Here is a 17,501-nt window from a genome sequence, read left to right on the forward strand (position 1 = left end):
GAACTGGAACTGGAACTTTGTCCCTACGAGTTTGTGATTTTCCTTTCCCACCTCGTTAAAAATCCAGTGCAAATTTGATGTTTTTCAGCCGTAAGTTTTGATTCGTTGCAAAATTATGTTGATACTGGGTGTGAATAAATCGATATCAGCATATCCCAAAATCAGCCAAAAATTTGCGACTCTCGGAGTTTGGAAACTTTTCGTCGTAAAATCGTTTTGCAGGACTCTTTTTAAATCAGATAATTCTAACCCTGAAAAATGCCGAAAAGACATTTAATAAAGCGTGTATAGGACCAACAGCAGAGGAATTACGAACAAAATCTTACGTCTTCGGCTGTACTTTTGATACTTCGCTCGCAGTGTATTCCACAAAACTTTTTTATAAGCTCTATGAGTAGCTGTTAGAGATATGAGAAAAAAAATCTAATTCATTCTCATTATTCTAGAATCGTCATACATGTAATGCCGTGAAATGAATAAAGTGTTAATATCTTTTTCATTTTTGTTTATTGTTCAAAAGAAAGGCCCTGGACACACCGCAATGTTTTCAGTGTAGACCATGCGGTAATAAACGTATGAAAAGGCATGATAATTATGCACGAGTGCACGATTCTGGAATATGTAATGAGAATAAATTGGATCATTTTCTCACCTCAAAAAACTGCTAACGTTTAAATTGATTTCCTTTTTGCTTCTTCATTATCTCCGTTTGTTCAAATTTCAAATTAACAATCCTAGATTTTTCGATTCTTAGGATAAAAACGCAACAGTACCACTGACTCAACCACATAGTTTTGACCACGGTCTTACTAGTCCGGGAGCCGACCGCACCATATCTTCCCTCATCGAACATACGACCAAAATGCATATGAATCGATGGGGAATATAATGGTCAATATGGTGACAGACTTTATAGACAATGGATCCTGTCCGGAGTGTCAAAAAAAATGTTACTTTCGGTCAGTTTTTTCGAGGTTATCTTCCGTCATCGAACATACGATTGAAACTAGTACCAGTCGATAGGGGAGGTCGAGTACTTCAAGAAAAAACCGGGAGCAACCCCCCACCCAGTCCGGGGGGGGGGGGGGGCAGCCACCCCTAAGTGTAGGCTTTTTTGGTCCATAACTTCCCTCATCGAACATACGATTTTTTTTTTTTTTTTAATTGAAGATTGAACCTCCCCGAACCTGAAAAAACTTCTTCCACTCTTTCTTTCACTTTAGATCCTACTCCTGATCTTACTCCTACTCCTACTCCTGATCCTACTCCTACTCCTACTCCTACTCCTACTCCTACTCCTGATCCTACTTTTTCTTCTACTCCTACTCCTGATCCTACTCCTGATCCTACTCCTACTCCATTAAATATCATAAAAATTTTATACACACAGTGTACAAATCCTCGACTTCCTCGTCCACCTTGTTCTCCTCGTCCACCTCCGACAACCTCAAACCACCGCCAACCACCTCCAACAATCACCGATAAGCACCTCGGGTTACCTGGATATTGCTGGAATAGTAATAAATATCCTCAGTATAAGAACACATCAAAAATATTATGTAAGGATTAATCTAATTAAGTAATCATTTCATAATATAATAAATTTTATCAGCGCATTTATAGCTACTGAATTTGTGCTTGCGCGAAAATTCAGTTGAAATAATTTATTGTAAACATGACAGGTTTCAAAAATCTTAGATACAATATAATTACAATTGCCATTAAATATTATAAAAATATTAAACTCACCGAGCACAAATCCTCGTCCTCCTCGTCCACCTTGTTCTCTCCGTCTTCCTCGTCCTCCTCTTCGTCCACCTCCGACCACCTCCAACCACCGCCGACCACCTCCAACAACCAGCGATAACCACCTGGGGTTATACCTCGAATAGTAATAAGTATTTTCAGTATGAAAACACATCAAAAATATTATGTAAGGATTAATATAATTAATTACTTAATCAATAATATAATAAATTTTGTTAGCGCATTTACAGATACTGAATTTGTGCTTGCGCGAAAAATGAATTGAAATAATTTATTGTAAACATGAAACTGGAACCACGGAGCGTTTGTCTTGCAAGTCTAGTTTCACAAGATAGCGTACCTGGAGCGTAGAAACTACGGAGCGCTTGTCCCTGAAGTCGAGTTTCACCGGGAAGTTGACCTGGAGCGCAGAAACTACGCTGCGCTTGGTCAAAAGTCACCAGGCCAAGAACCTGGACGGCCAGAACTACGGAGCGCATGTCCCGGAAATCGAATTTCACCAGGTACCGGACCTGGAGCGCAGAAACTACGGAGCACTTGTCCCTGAAGTCGAGTTTCACCAGGTTGCGGACCTGGAACGCAAAAACTACGGAGCGCTTGTCCCGGAAATCGAGTTTCACCAGGTAGCGGATCTGGAGCGCAGAAACTACGGAGCGCTTATCCTAGAAGTCGAGTTGCACGAGGAAGCGGACCCGGAGCGCAGGATCTAGGAGGTACAGAACCCGATACTCGAAATCTGCGGAGCGCGATTCTCATCCGTCCGCTCTACTGCGCGGTTATTTCCAGACTGAGTAATTCGGCTAGCTGATTTTAAATCGACGACGTTGAGAGGAAAAAAATTTTGGGTGACGTCACTTTCTGATTATCCGAACATCCAAACTTTGGTTTTCAACTTCAATACTACGTATGATGTATTATACATGATATGTATGATACGTATGATATGATGATACAATATGATACGATGTATAATGATTTCAGTTTTTACACTTCAGACAAGAAATACGCACTGCCATCTTTTCTCCCGATTGCAGACTCAAGCGGCTTGGCCATTCGATGGTCAGCCGTGGGCTAAGGATTCATTCTTCAGTTAACGGGTCAGCTAGTAACGCTGCCGTTCTGCGACAGTTGGATGATAAAAATGTTTGCGCGTACATTTCAAATGTGTGTTAAAATACACTGGAAGTTCTAAGAAGGTTCGTTCTTTTATCTCTCTATCAAAAGAAAAAAAAGTCGCCGACCATCACCTTTTTAAGTCTTCAAATGGGGACACTGCGTTAAATACCGTCTCATATCCGGAGCATCCATTTCATCTCGATCAAAATTTGTGCATCCGTGATGTATTACAGTTACTCTGAATGTTTTTCCATACGAACACTTTTCGAAAAACAATTCTGCTTCTCTACCCAACGTAGATACTTCACTTGCGACTAGCTAAAACAGCGTTTCGATTCTATGCCTACGAAAATTCAAAATCGAGAGAAGAAATGAAAAGTTGTTGTAATAATTATGAATATTAATGTTACGGAATTCATCGAGCGCGTGTCAAATAGAATCCCATTTCGAAATGAATAATTCTTCTAATTTCATATTATAGCCGTACTATTGTCGATAATCTAGTTTGTCTCCAGGAAAATTATAAAATTTACGGCACGCATCACTCATTAATCATAAACGGATCATTATAATAATATCGTACATGGACCGCATATACATACATACTTTTGGTCTCAGCATCGTTATTACATCTGATCTATTATTATTTATGATCTATGTATACATTCTTCTCTTGGGTACCTATAATTATAATTATAATTAAATCACTGTTTTGCTACGAATTTTGGGAGAAATTTATTCTCATTATTAATTTCTTGTATCGCCGACAAGTTGATAAGTACACACAGGCTAAGTACTGGCTTGGGCTTACCATTGCGACGACTGTATTACTCGGAAGATGAATGCAGCCAACACCATGTCGACATCGGTAACTCTCTGATGTTCTGCAATAAGTTCTCAACACTATCTTTGTAACATCTCAGGGGGCGCAAGCGCACGATGATTTTCGGTTGTCATACCATAGCCATTAGTGCAACTGTCTTTACATTCCTCAGTCAACGGTTATATATACCGCGCTTCAAAATGCCCAGTTAAGTTGGCTACTGACCGGCTACCAACAAACTTTAGTTATCGCCGGACTAGCTGTCAATCACTATAGATATAGATGTAAAGAATGTTAGCTCTGGGGTATTTTTCGTGATGGTTTGCCGAGTTCGGACAGGTATGGGGGTAATTTTGCTACCCTGCACTTACGAATTCGTTTTATTGGATCCTAATGTAAGATTGAGTCAGCACGGCAGAATACTTTAATTTTCTTCCCCGCTCTCCATCCCCCCTTATCAGTACGCTAATATCTACGGGACAAGAAATCTTAATATGTCTTCAAAGTCGACGCTTAACCTTAATTTTAGTGGACGCCCTGTAGAAGGTATCCACGAGGTCAAAGTGCAACTAAACTGATGTCTCTTACGCATTTCTGAGGGTTCAACGTGTGGAAAAAAGTCCTGCAAATCAATTCTGAAACAAAATGTTTCCGAGCCCTGAACGTCTTAAAAAAGCATAGCTAACCACTTCGGATTTTTAAAGTCGAAATTTGGTCGATTTTCAAAAACTGTCGAATGAATTCTTTGATACACGATGTAGACGTAATTTTACGAGATGAGTCGATTGCGCCAAATTCGAATACTTGACTTCGCTTTTTCATTTCCACAATTTTTCACGTTTTCCATTAACAATTCTAAATTTTTAATTTCCTCGAATAAAAATGTAATTCAGATCCATTGACCTAAGAACGTGTTTTCCGACGCACGGCATTTTACCGTTGTGTCAGCAGCAGTACCCGTATTCATGAGCGACTTTTCCCGCCGACGGCGTGGCGCTGTCACGTCAAGTTGCCGTCGCGTCAATTTGACGCCCGTGAAAATCCAGCCTGAAGTAGAGCATTGTAATCTTGTTACCCACCAAACAGTTACCGACCACTATCTCCCGCATTGTGTGAACAGGTAACACACTGTTGTAGTCTAATCGGCTGCGCCATTGCAGCTCGAATATTGTCTAAGCGTCTCTTAGATGGCAGCATAGGGCTATGCGACAACAAGGTTTCTTAAATTCGAGTAGCGAGCACAGCTCTCCCGTTGAAGAATTCTGCGCAGCATAAGTTGACTCCGTGAAAGCCGAGGCACTCACTTATATGGTATATAGTAAACCTGCAATTTACGAAAGAATTAAAAATTCAAAAACTCCATAGATGAAAGAGGCTACAAAACATCCCCACCGACATATATTTTTCACGCCATCAAGTTATACGATCCGTAAATGAACCGAACTATCTTAAATCGCCTTGCTATGAAAATAACCACCTATCACCAGGCTGTGATAGATCTATGCGGTTATTATTATTAAAGATTATTTTCACCATTTCAACGCGTGTTATGTAGCCCCTGTAAACTTGTTATGTAGCCGTAAATGATGCCGCTCAAAAAATTGAACGCGGTTAAAATGTAATGATAATAATGACAGTAACACGCCGTTCTGTCGAAGCTGGTGGCAATGAACGTAACGGACGTTACGCATGATTAAACAGGTAGGCATAAAGTGTTTAGCTCGTAGAAAGCACTTTTTGTGTATAAAACGGGCTTTGAAAATCACTTGAAAATATGATGGATCATAGTCGCAATGCAGAAATCTCTGTGTATATGACCGGTGACTACTCGATTTTTTAAGTCTTATTGTTGCTTTAACGAAACTTAAGAATGAGAAGTAATATTTCTCAACGATATACCGATTCGATGATCAATCCATGACCGGTATTTGCGCGGCTCATTGCCATAGTATTTCGTGTAATCAGTAGTGGGAGCGCAAATCCAGATTCTTGTGATACCAATAACAATAATTACTATAATTAGTTGACGGTACACATAAGGACACGGCTTATAAGTCTTCGTATCGGTAGCCGTGGCATTGTTGTAGAATTTATCACATAGTACGTTGAAGAACGCGTTATGCATCTGGATAGTCGTTAATCGACGAATGTATAATAAATTGAAACCTTCGGATGCGTCGTAACGCCATAGAATCGATAACGCACGTCCGAAAGCGCGGTGGCAGGTTGCGTCACAAATTACCCGGGAGTTTTATTTTAAACGTGAAAGATCGCCTTTCGAACCACACGCTGAAGCGTTCCAGTTCCAGTTTCAGTTCCTGTTCCTATTGTCGAGAGTAAGAGTAATTGAACGCGTTGACCTTGAAAACTGAAAGTGCACCAGGCGAGCGAGCACTGCACTCTCGTCGTCCCCTGCATCCCGTAGGCTTTCAACCCGAGAGCTGCATGTATGTACATACATTGTACACATGTAAAGTGAAGAAGCATGGGGCTTGACGTAGCGTGCCTAGGCGCGATGAAGCATCCGTCGATTTTTACGATATTTGTAATCGCAGTCATCAGCGATCACGCGGCGTGAGATTACACCTTATACCCAGCATTCCACGCGGTGACCTCGATGTTGTTACTCAATTGTTCACAGCGCGTGCGTTTTTTACATTACTGGATTAATGATAGGACTTAGAAAAGAGAGGCGTTGCACGACACGATCATTGCACATCGCACACGCGCATGTCGCTGCATCTGCGTCGTATAAATTCAAGTAATAGAATGCTCGGTTATTACGGAACGTCGATGATTATTCTCGATATAGAATTAATCGCTACATTGCTAATAATAACTGATCGCGTTTTGAGTGTCACACATGTAGAATCGCGTTGGAAAGATACGACGACGATCGATTCTTATATCCTATACCGAGAAGCAGATCGTATATACATAGGCATAAACTACGTTGGCCTTCGGTGACACGTGGCGAGGCCTAAAACTGTGCGCCGATAATTTCGAGTATCATAGATAAACCTATACAGCCAAGAGTTTTGATCGCAGGCCAACGGAGCACGAAATCGAATTTTCGTTTTAGTTTCGCGTCACGTGTCCCTCCTCGCCGGTTATACAAACTACGTATATGTATATGCCTCGGAAATTTTCCTTGCCACGCATGCTCGTACGTATTTATTCTCATGAAACGTACGCGAACGGGGGCTCCTCGGACATATGCAGCACTCCTCGAATGTATGTATGTACATATAATACATCACCACGTTCTCAATCTTCTATAAGAATTAGCCGTTCGTATCTATCGTGCCAAGTTTGAAAAAAGTAATTTTAGCCATTAGTCTGAATTATGGCGGAACGGCTAAATCGCTATTAAAAATAATTACACGACGAGCAATAAATACATCTCGTATTATTTTGAACGATGACACATTCACTGTATAGTCAGCGTCTACGCCATTGGTAGTTTGTTAGTAGAATTAAAAATTGGAGTGCATATCTGCAGTACTTACGATTCCTTTTGCATTAATCAATCTATTGAATAAACAATCAGCGCAGAGGCCCAAATGAGCTTCTAAACGCTGAATGAAGAATACGTATATATATATATATATATATATATATATATATATAATATATCTATGCGGAGAAGAATGCAGTTTGTATCCGAAGAAGTGAGGGAACTAGATTTCCTTCCACACATTTCTTACTTGAATGGCAATAATTTTATCTAGAGGTGTATGCAAGCAATGACAAAGGACGGCTCCCGATCGAGGTCCGTATAATAAAACGACCTTCCCTGTTTACGAATGCAGTTCGAGATCCTACGTAGAGCGCTGCAGACAGACCCCAAATGGACCAGAGGCATTTAAACATCACAAAACTAAGCAGCTGCGGATCGGTGCTCTCTTCCGTTTCCGGGCATGAAAAACAAAACGGTAATGCAGTATGCACACGGAGTCGACAGGTAGTCTCGTTTCACGCAGGAAGGGAAACAATACTTTTCTCTATTTTCTCTTTACTCTCCTTTATTCAGGTTGTTATCTCTGCAGAAAATTAATTACCGCTTTAAAATATCTTTCAATTAAGCATCGTTACTTGATCGATGATATCAAGCTGATGGTGTTATCTTCACACCTATCTTGATTCCTTGGAAGCAATGCAAAAGGTCACGTAGCTGTAAGCCACGGACTCGAAGAGATAAGTGGATGTCAATTAGTGCAGGCATTATTTTAAGTACAAGTAAGCATAAACTATATGACAATTGTTCGGCCGTTATCTCCGTTTCACCGGTACGATAAAAGCGAGCTTGAACAATAATTCCTTCGTCCGTCTTCCTCGCAACCAATGACCGGCGCACACGGTTGCGCAACATGTTTATGTGAACGTAAACGTATTTCACCGATTCCAATTACGGACACCCCCTTTGTTACGAGCTATCGCCGGGATCGGGGAATTCATCATAATCATCAACAGGTTATAAGCAGATTCGAGTAGGTGAGAGCGAAGAAGTCTAGCCTAGCCCAGCTCGTCCACCTACTCTGCTCTCGTCTCTCGGCACTTCGCAGTGGCGTGGTAACTCATCACGCGTCGTGTAACGTACGTTCAAAACGCGTCGCGGTGCGTATCGGGCCGACTCGGCGCTAGCGTTGCGCGCGCGGCATTGTGGGAACGAACTGGTCGGCCATCTTGGTTTTGTGTGATGTCACGGCGTGGCCTACTTTGCGCCGCTCCACGTGTGCGGGTCAACGACCTCTCCCCTCGCCTATGCTACGGGTGGCCTGTGCTAGTACTATACCACGCTGCCGTGCCACCTAGCTCGTGTTTCTATGCTCCTCTCGGGCTCTGCCTTGCCTTGCCTCGCCTTGCATACGATCACGACTGACTCGCAGGCCGCGCTGCACTGGGAAAACTCACTCGATCGAAACCCTTAAGGAAGCGTGCACACTGGGACTTGGATGTACGACCTCGAGCTGCCGAGCCACCGTAACGATTGCGCTGCTCCGAAGGGGACCGAGTCGAGCGCCACCTCACCTTTCCTTTCCATTAAGCAGGACAATGCGACGACATAGTCGATTCTCCGAGTTTTTCTTACATTTTTCTCCCCTCCCCCCCTTTCACTGCTTTCATTCGGTTTTCAATCTCCCCACTTGTTCCCATTCAGCCAAAGACTCCTATGCACATTCCGTGATGTCTCGTCTAATACAAGTCTCTTCTTTGAGCTGTGTATTTCGGAAAGATGAATTCGTGTACCTTAGATACCTGACTACGGGATGAGAGAGTCGAGTAATAACCATAGGCAATAACGCATTTAAAAATATCCCAATACCTGATGAATATGTGTAATGTGATAGTTGGCGAAATTTCTGACCCCTGCAGGCCAAGAAATGCCCTTTTTTTACATCGAAGCGTGTTACGATCGAGTTCAGAAATTTTACAATGGTCGATACCTGGACGGATTAACAAATGTACATACATCGGTGTTATTCAACGAACTTCATATTTATTTTCAAAAGTAATTTAATTTTACAGTCTCAGTATCATAGTACAAGGCTTCATGATGGAAATTGAATTTTTCATTAAAAAAAAAAAAATCAATGCTGCTTACTTACTGTACTTTAAGTTTTGCAGGCTGAACGGAAATAGCAGCGATTTGAGAGGAGAGTAAAAAATTAGTCCTCCGTCTTCGTGGTGCATATTTCTTCAAGTTCCAATTTCAGAACTACGTGACGAACCATATTACACCTACCGTTGCAGCGGGCGAGTTTCTCATATAGCGGACCGTCACCTGCATTTTTCTGAAAAAATGAAAAACAAGATGAGAAAATAAAATTTAGGTTCCAATATACCGGCGCCAGACGTGATTAGGGTTTTTAAATAAAATTATGTTATGTATACGTTTACGTTACAAAATACAGAAAGTGCGAAAGTTGACGAGCAGGTTTTGGGTTTTGAATATTTTGATTAGCTCTCTCACGGAAAAAAACCTCAACTTAGATGTGATTTCGTATCCTCAACTTTTTTCCTGAGGGAATTTAGCATTATTATCTATTCGGGAGCTATTATAGCTTTCGATCTGAAACGAGTTGTACCATTGCCTGCACGGTTTAAATTTTGGGTGCTCTTAAAGCCTAAAAGTAATGCATAGAGTGAATTGCTAACGTCTGAATGGTTGCAAAGGTGGTCGCAGATGACCGACATTTTTGATAATTTTTGAGGTTACATACATCGCGGTAAAATGTTATCTGAATTTATGAATATTGGTCACCCTGATAAAAACACTGCACTTGTTCTCGAATTTTCAGCGCATGCGCATTAAATCATTCAATCGTTAGCAATTTACTCCATATATTGGACTGAGTGAAAACTGAATAAGATGTGTAAAAGTACAAACAACCGAAAAAAAGAGCAGAATCAAGAAAGATAGCTTTCCAACTTGCCGTTACGTTATTATGATCGTTAGAAGCACAACAATATTATACATCGCAGAAGTTAGCATCATGCAAGACGGCTATTGATCCATTGTAATTAGCAACGTGACAGCTATAATAAAAGTAACTACGTGTAAAAAATCTTGTTATCATGTTCTTACGCAGAAAAGTTATAAGGATGATTTCCACCCAAGTCCCAAACTAAGGTGATCGTTAGCAAAAAATGAAGAAAAAGAAAAAAATGTCTCCTTCTCTCGTGTTCTGACAATCGTTACTCTCCGACAAACTGTGTGTACATAAATGTATATGTGTGTATACAAGATCGCGGATATTACTGTTACATATACGCATAGATGGATATAGAAGTTCGAGGTGGCCCCAGGAAATTGCGCCACTTCTACTTCAGATCTGCGAAACCCAACGGACAGAAGATATACGTACATACATGAAATAAAATAAGAACCAAAAGTCTGTAAACGAATACGTAGTTTATTAAACGCATGGCGCGCAAAAATTAATTGCAAAACATCTCACGAAGTATGGCCGGTGTACAATTTACTTTATTACACACATGTACATGTATATACATAACATCGTGCGGTTATCGCACAGATTCTTTTCCCCCGCATATATGACCTAACGAATACGGTAAAAAAGAATCTTATCAAGCTTACCAGTTGCGTTAATTTACGTTTGAGTTCGCGATACTTCGTATTCGTTCACTCGTTCGTTTGTTTACTTGGAATACGATAATATTTCTAGATCCACATGCCCAGCACATTTCGCACCGCGTAGATTTTTCCAGAATGATTTGCGGCTTAATTACCCGGTTGGTATTATCGAAGATATCACATAAATCGTGACCACAACGGTTTCGAGAGCGAGAACAGTAAAAGAGAAAAAAATTGTATCATATGTTATCACGTTTTTAATCCTCCGTGGTCATACTTCATGCATGTAACATTTTGGTCAGAAAGGGTTGGAAGGACCCCAATCGTCTTTAAATAGCTGTCGCACGAACAGTATCGCCTCTATCGACTCATAGAATTTAAGGGATGCACTTTGGACACTGCGAATTAAGGATCAATCGTTGTTATGCGTAAAATCAAATGATAAAGTGGCTGAAAAAAATCTTGAATGTGTAAAAGTGTGAAAAATGCTTTTTTTTTTACTAAAAAATTCATACCTTTTGCGTTATTCAATATTTTATTATGAACTTTATGGGTAATACTCTTTAAACGTGGTACTTTCAAGGAAAAAATAGCTTGATGGTGAACAATCTAAAAAAGGGTTTATTTTGGAGTGAAGTAAAAACGGAAAATTATTAAAAGCTCGAGTCATTTTATTAAATATTCTTATAGGAATAGGTTATCATATCAATTACGAACAAAAGGTATTGCAGTACTCCAGTCCCGTATAGTCAATGCACAAAATGTTCGATTAGCGGTCAGTTTTTTGGGGACACATCACGAAGTAAGGTGTCTCGAAACATGCGACTTCGTAAATTGTACACCATCTGATTACAAATATCGCAGTAAGTGCGCGTAATATACTTGTTAGGAAAAAAAGGGTTATCATATTAATACTTACGTTTCCTTTAGCTACTCCGGTGTTGAAAAAACAACAAAAATAAAACACGATTTTCACGAAACAGTTCTTCGTAAGTCGCCATGGGGCCAGTATGACCCCAACACGCACGCAATGTTTTCTCAACGATTTTTGCACGGATATTAACAGGCTCGGAGGACACTTCAAAACGCTACCAGATAGCGAACAAACTTCATTCAACAACAACAACTTGTTGTTATATGTCGTTAAAGTTGAGAGTGAGGTCATTTTGACCTCCATAGACCGCGGTGTGTTAATTGGCATGAATTTTGGTTACGGTGAAATATATCGTGTAATAAATTTTATCGGCTCTTGCAACGAGAGCGAGGTTTCTTACCGCATAATCAAGTTCGTCTATCATCGGTATGTGAAAATATAAATAAAAGACTATACGTTGCTTCCATTAGGTACAGAAGTGAAATAATCACGTTCGTGTACTTGGAGGTGGCCCTGATGAATCGGCTGCTAAGTGTGTATCACATGTTGATTCTGAGGCCTGTACTTACACATATATTATTTCAACACTCTCCACCCACAATCGAGTGGTGAATGACTATATGTGCCTGCCTGCCTTCCAAGCCTAGCAATGCTGCAGCTTGACTTATGCGATTAGTCCATACTTGATACGACAACGACCATAGGCATCAATAACCCTTTTATGTTTTGTAAATATCCTAGCGAGAAACATCCGCTTGCATCACGTCGCGCGGGGGTTGGACGTATATATATACAATAAATATGTACAATAAATATACGTGATTTGTTATCATATATCTTTCGCTTTTGACTCCTACGTTATGTGCGGTCCGATGGCATAATATGCAGAGAATGGCACGAACGGGGCTTATAAAGGATGAATAGACCGTTGTTGACTGAATCGGAAGTTGACAGGAAAAGAGAAAATACCGTTTAAGATATCTCCAGCGTGGTTATTTTCGCCAACGGTAGTGAACGATAATTAAATAAACTCCCTGTCTGTCTAATGGAAATTAAATGAATGGACTTTCCTCCGTCTTAAGAGTTACGACAAGAGGTAAATCGTATCCGTAGAGAACATCCTGATTCAAGAGACTTATTTTAAGCTCTAATATTACATCGATATTTAGAGAAGTACTAATACGTTCTCATCGTACTGATTCTGATTTCCCTTAAAATGTCGTTTTATATCAAATGAAAATCAGTGGAGGGTATAGCTATTGAAAATTGCATCAGGTTCTGGTGCCAAATACTGAAATAGAAACACACCGTCCGGGAGCTGAGACTAGCCGAATATTTCCGGTGAATTAAATTCACAGATGTTACACAGAGAAAGAATGAAATTTTTGTGCTTTTAACGACCACCTAATTCCACTGTTGAAAGGCATGGTAAAGATAGAAAAGAAAAAAAAAAGAATTTCCGTAGATAGCGAAAGTCCTGGCAAAGGTGAAAGGAGTTCTTTGAATTGGGCTTTATAAAAAAAATTCCACGATTTATAATGTTTGCTCTGTATTGTGAGGATACACTTGTGTATGACATGTCCGTGTATCCAGGAACGTATCTGTTATATACCTCGTCGAGTAAAATTTATGCCCATATGGAAGTTGTCCAGGTGTTTCACACTGTCCTTTGCTGGTTTCACGCGATATTTATAGTCGTTATGTATGTGTGTGTCCAGCTGGTCCGTGATCGAGCAGCTTTTCAGGAAACCTTAGTATATTCGCTTCGATTACAACAAACTAAGTGAATAAGTATGAATAAGTAAGAGCGTGAAAAACCTCCGAGAAGGAGAATAAAGACGAAAAAAGAGGCAGCTCGAGTAGACGAATAAACTTTTTATACAAGAAAAACCTAAGTAACGGTGTGCCTCGCTTTCAAACTTTCAAACATTATCGCGGTGGTACAGTTTTCAATGCATGCGGCTATACATTCAACTGCGATAAAAAAGGTGTAAAGCATACTTGAGACTTTGAAGAACAAAAGAGCGAGAAAGAAATATGTTACGGATGCACCGTACGCCGAGAAGATGTATCGCGAATTATACCCAACGGATTTCGTTTGGCATTGGTGGAAATCCTCAAAGGAATTCCCTGACAAGTTACCGCGTAGGTATAATAAAGGAGCGAGGCAGTCATCGATGTATAAAACGTATTAAACACGTATGCTTACGCCACGGTTTGTCGTTACGATTGATTCGGGTACTTGAAGAAGCGATGATACTATCGGTCTACAGGAACCGTATCTCTCCCACGGGTTCTGAGAGAGTTTGAGCCAAGTATATAAGAAGTTATTTCTAAAAATAACAAGCAGAAACCGAAGCGTTAGTGATTCGTATGCACGCACATGTGCCACGGTTATACGTATTACGTAGATACCTGACTGATCTCAAGATCCTGCAGTCAACGAATGTGTAACCGAATGTAAATATTAATATTGTGATCGTACGACTTTTCCCACTTGACGTATATCATTCGGCTTTTCGACGGTTTTACAACCGTTCACTCCGCGCCACTTAAATCCGACGAAATTCAACCCCTGTAAGCAAAACATTGAATCACCTTACACGTCGCATCGCTAGGCAGGCGGATAATTGAATTTTTTTTAAACAAGGAACCCAGCCGTTTCATTTTACCTTTACAAATGGAAAGAAAAGTCCGGATTAGTATAAATTCGGTTGTAATATATAAATTTTTCAACATATTTTATCTGTAAAACAACGGCGACTGTAATAAGTATCGATGATGCATCGAGCTATAAGTCGATTTGGTTTATCGATTATCAGTGATGAAATTTTACAGATTAGGAAGAAAGTTTTTTTTTTTTTTTATCGTGTTTGGGAATTCTCGGACGATTCAGAAATTTGGACTTGGATCGCAGCGATTTTGACCTTAAGCGAATGCTGTCAGATTTCCAGAGCGATGTCGAATTACCTTGGCGCGTGTCGGGAATAAAATTGGCTGTAATTTAGACCTGAAAAAGAGGGTCGCGGTATTGTGCACAATGAGGAGTTCGCGTGGAGGGCTGGAAAAACAAGGGAAAATTGGGCGCCGAGGTTGGATCAATGAAAGAGGCGACCTGGTGACCCATATATGACCCAGATTTGACCCAGATCCCGGGTCTCCGTAGCCTCGATAGATCCGCCCTGAACGACCTCGCCCCCGGGGCCCTATGTAACCCGGAAAATACGCTTGACTCCATCCCCGAAAAGTCTACTCTAATTTCGCTTTGATCGATTCAATTTGTTTTATCTTACCCCGGCATCGCACCGAAGAATACCAGGGCTTACTGCGGGTATAAACTTTTCCGATACACCTAACTCTGACACACCCTCGAGCGGGGGGGGGGGGGGGGATGAAATTACGAATTTTAAAAGTTCCGAAAGCGACAAATTCCGAATTTTTTGGTAGCGAAACTTAAACTAAAGAAATAGAACTCTGACGAAACATCAAAGTTTCGAATGGTCCGAAACCCGAGGCTCAAAGTTACGAAAGTGCAAAGTTCCGAAAGGACAAAATGCCGAAAGAGCGTAACTCTGAAAAGTCAAAGTTCCGAAAGGGCGAAGATGAGAAAATTTAAAAATCTTAAACATCGAAATTCTGAATTATCGAAGATTTTCAGTTGCGTGAATTTCTGGATCGGTAGAATTTCACCACTTTGATCTTTCTTCGTTTTCGATTTTCGATATTTTTAATTTTTTTTCAAGATTTTTGAAAATTGAGATTTTCGACAAAGGCCATTTGCTCCAGAACATAAAATTTTTTTTTCATACATATTGATAGATGATCGACGATTCATTCAATACAGGTAGAATTAAATGGTGCAGTTATTTGAAAAAAAAAAATTGTAAAATTTTTGGAGGGGGTCCGTCCTGTCCCGGAATTTATTTTTTTTTGTTGTTTTTTTTTTCTCTTAATTATGGCAAAACGATGACGAAACGACTTGGCCCTTTCAGACAAACGATGGACGCGAAAACACGAGTACAGTTTTGAAGTACTTGACACACAAGTCTGTGGATCATCGTACGTGAAGGCAGTATTCCCGTTGATCCCCCCGCTCATATGTTATGAAAAAATAAATAAATAAAAAAAAAAAAAAAAACGCCGATACGCGACGTACACCAGATTCATCTAGTTTTTCCGAAATTGGCTTAGGACGCGTGCCGGCCGCCCTGGGGAGTTAATTACCCAATTACGCCGGCGTCACGGCGCGTCGCGGCGATTCGATCAACGTAGGATATATATGTAAGATCGTAAAACCGACTTAGTGAATTATACACGAAGATAGATACGGTTCAGAAGTCTATGGGGATTCCCCTTACTTTCCCGCAACCCGTTTGACGCGAGCAACATAACGAAACAAGTTTCTGCCGATTAGCTGGAGCGGGGCGTTTAAACTTTTATGGTTTTTATCACGGTCGTATGCCGTGTCCTGCACTGTTGCAAACCGAATTGGAAATGTTGCATTGCGGTGATATTACGCCCGTTGGACAGCTGTCGAAGAGTCTGGAGGAGCAATACACGTCGGTGGGAAAACAAAAACACATACGTGTATAATTTCACGTCCGTGAGCGTGTCGCTGCGAGGTACTCTAAGAGCGATTTAAATTGTGATATAAAATTTTTTTGCCCCGTTTATCTAAGCGCGTCAAATCGTATCTTTCATATACGTTATACACGTAGGTATAACATAGGTTTAACGCATAAACCACGCATGATGTTATAATAAAAATGATTCGTGTTCCCTTTTAATGGTTAACTGGGCTGCGCCGCTTTTGTCTCCTTGACAAAGATGCTCTGCGCGGATAAGTCCCCGCGCATTGCCATCTATTCGAGGGAACCCTCGACGCCGCTTTTGTAGCGCCAGGTAAAAACGCCTGACGGTGAGAAAATGATGAATTTTTATTTTCTTTTTTTCTTTAACCAAACTTTCGATGGGAGACAGGGTAAGGGGGTCGGATATAAACTATAAAATTTCAAGGGCCTTATGTACACTCTACGGCGGACCCGCCGGATATAAAGATATGAGACACGCACACGATTACGTCACGCTGCACACTATAACGACACTACGGAACGAGGGAGACTGCATAAGGAGAAAGACTGCTGCGAGAGAGAGAGAGAGAGAGAGGGACCCGGGGGTATACAGGGTGTCCGAATCCGTAAATGAACCACCTCCCCCCCCTCCTCTCCTCCCCCACACTGAGAGAAATTTTTAGTTCCGGTTACCGCTCAGTCCTTGACTATTTTCATTTTTTTTTTACCACAATCACTCCGTTAAATTCAATATCGTGAACCTAATTATTTCTCTCGTCCCATTGTCTTCAAATCTTTATTTTTGAATATTAGCGCCAAAAATAGAAATCTGCTTTGTTATTAGCGCAATCGATTATCGATCTACGGAATCAAAAAAAAAAAAGGAAAGATTCGATTAACTCTTAAATTCACTTCCTGCTTACCAAATGCAAAACAACATTTATCTCTGGAATCAAAGCAAAAAGTTACAGTATGATTAAATATTCATTTATTCAGCTGAAATGTACTGGTAGTTATTTCTTTAAATAAAGACAATATTATAGAGCATCGAAATTCATACAACCTTAGTATTTAATTATTCGTATGACTTTGGACTCTAAAAACGATGCCATAAACTTGTAACTTTACTGAGATTGAACGGTATCGAATTTGCTCGAAGTCTCTATGTAAACTTGTTGTATACCGAGACAATCGCTTTTTACATCACAAAATGCCAAGATTTGTGGCTTATTTGATCAAGAACATGCGTAA

The 17,501-nt window shown here is 40.5% G+C and overlaps 2 long non-coding RNA genes across 2 annotated transcripts; one reads left to right on the top strand and one right to left on the bottom strand.

The window, feature by feature from the left end:
* Positions 1-42: 42 nt before the first annotated feature.
* On the bottom strand, positions 43-1,802 carry LOC124292749. The gene is made up of 3 exons (XR_006902656.1): positions 1,750-1,802; positions 1,389-1,509; positions 43-251 (listed from the first exon to the last, which is right to left on the bottom strand). It is a non-coding gene; the product is annotated as an uncharacterized LOC124292749 (long non-coding RNA).
* Positions 1,803-8,243: 6,441 nt separating this feature from the next.
* LOC124292764 lies at positions 8,244-9,673 on the top strand. Its single transcript, XR_006902671.1, has 2 exons — positions 8,244-9,218; positions 9,327-9,673. It is a non-coding gene; the product is annotated as an uncharacterized LOC124292764 (long non-coding RNA).
* Positions 9,674-17,501: the final 7,828 nt, after the last annotated feature.

This window comes from Neodiprion lecontei, chromosome 2, assembly GCF_021901455.1.
Source record: "Neodiprion lecontei isolate iyNeoLeco1 chromosome 2, iyNeoLeco1.1, whole genome shotgun sequence".
Taxonomy (NCBI): Eukaryota; Metazoa; Arthropoda; class Insecta; order Hymenoptera; family Diprionidae; genus Neodiprion; species Neodiprion lecontei.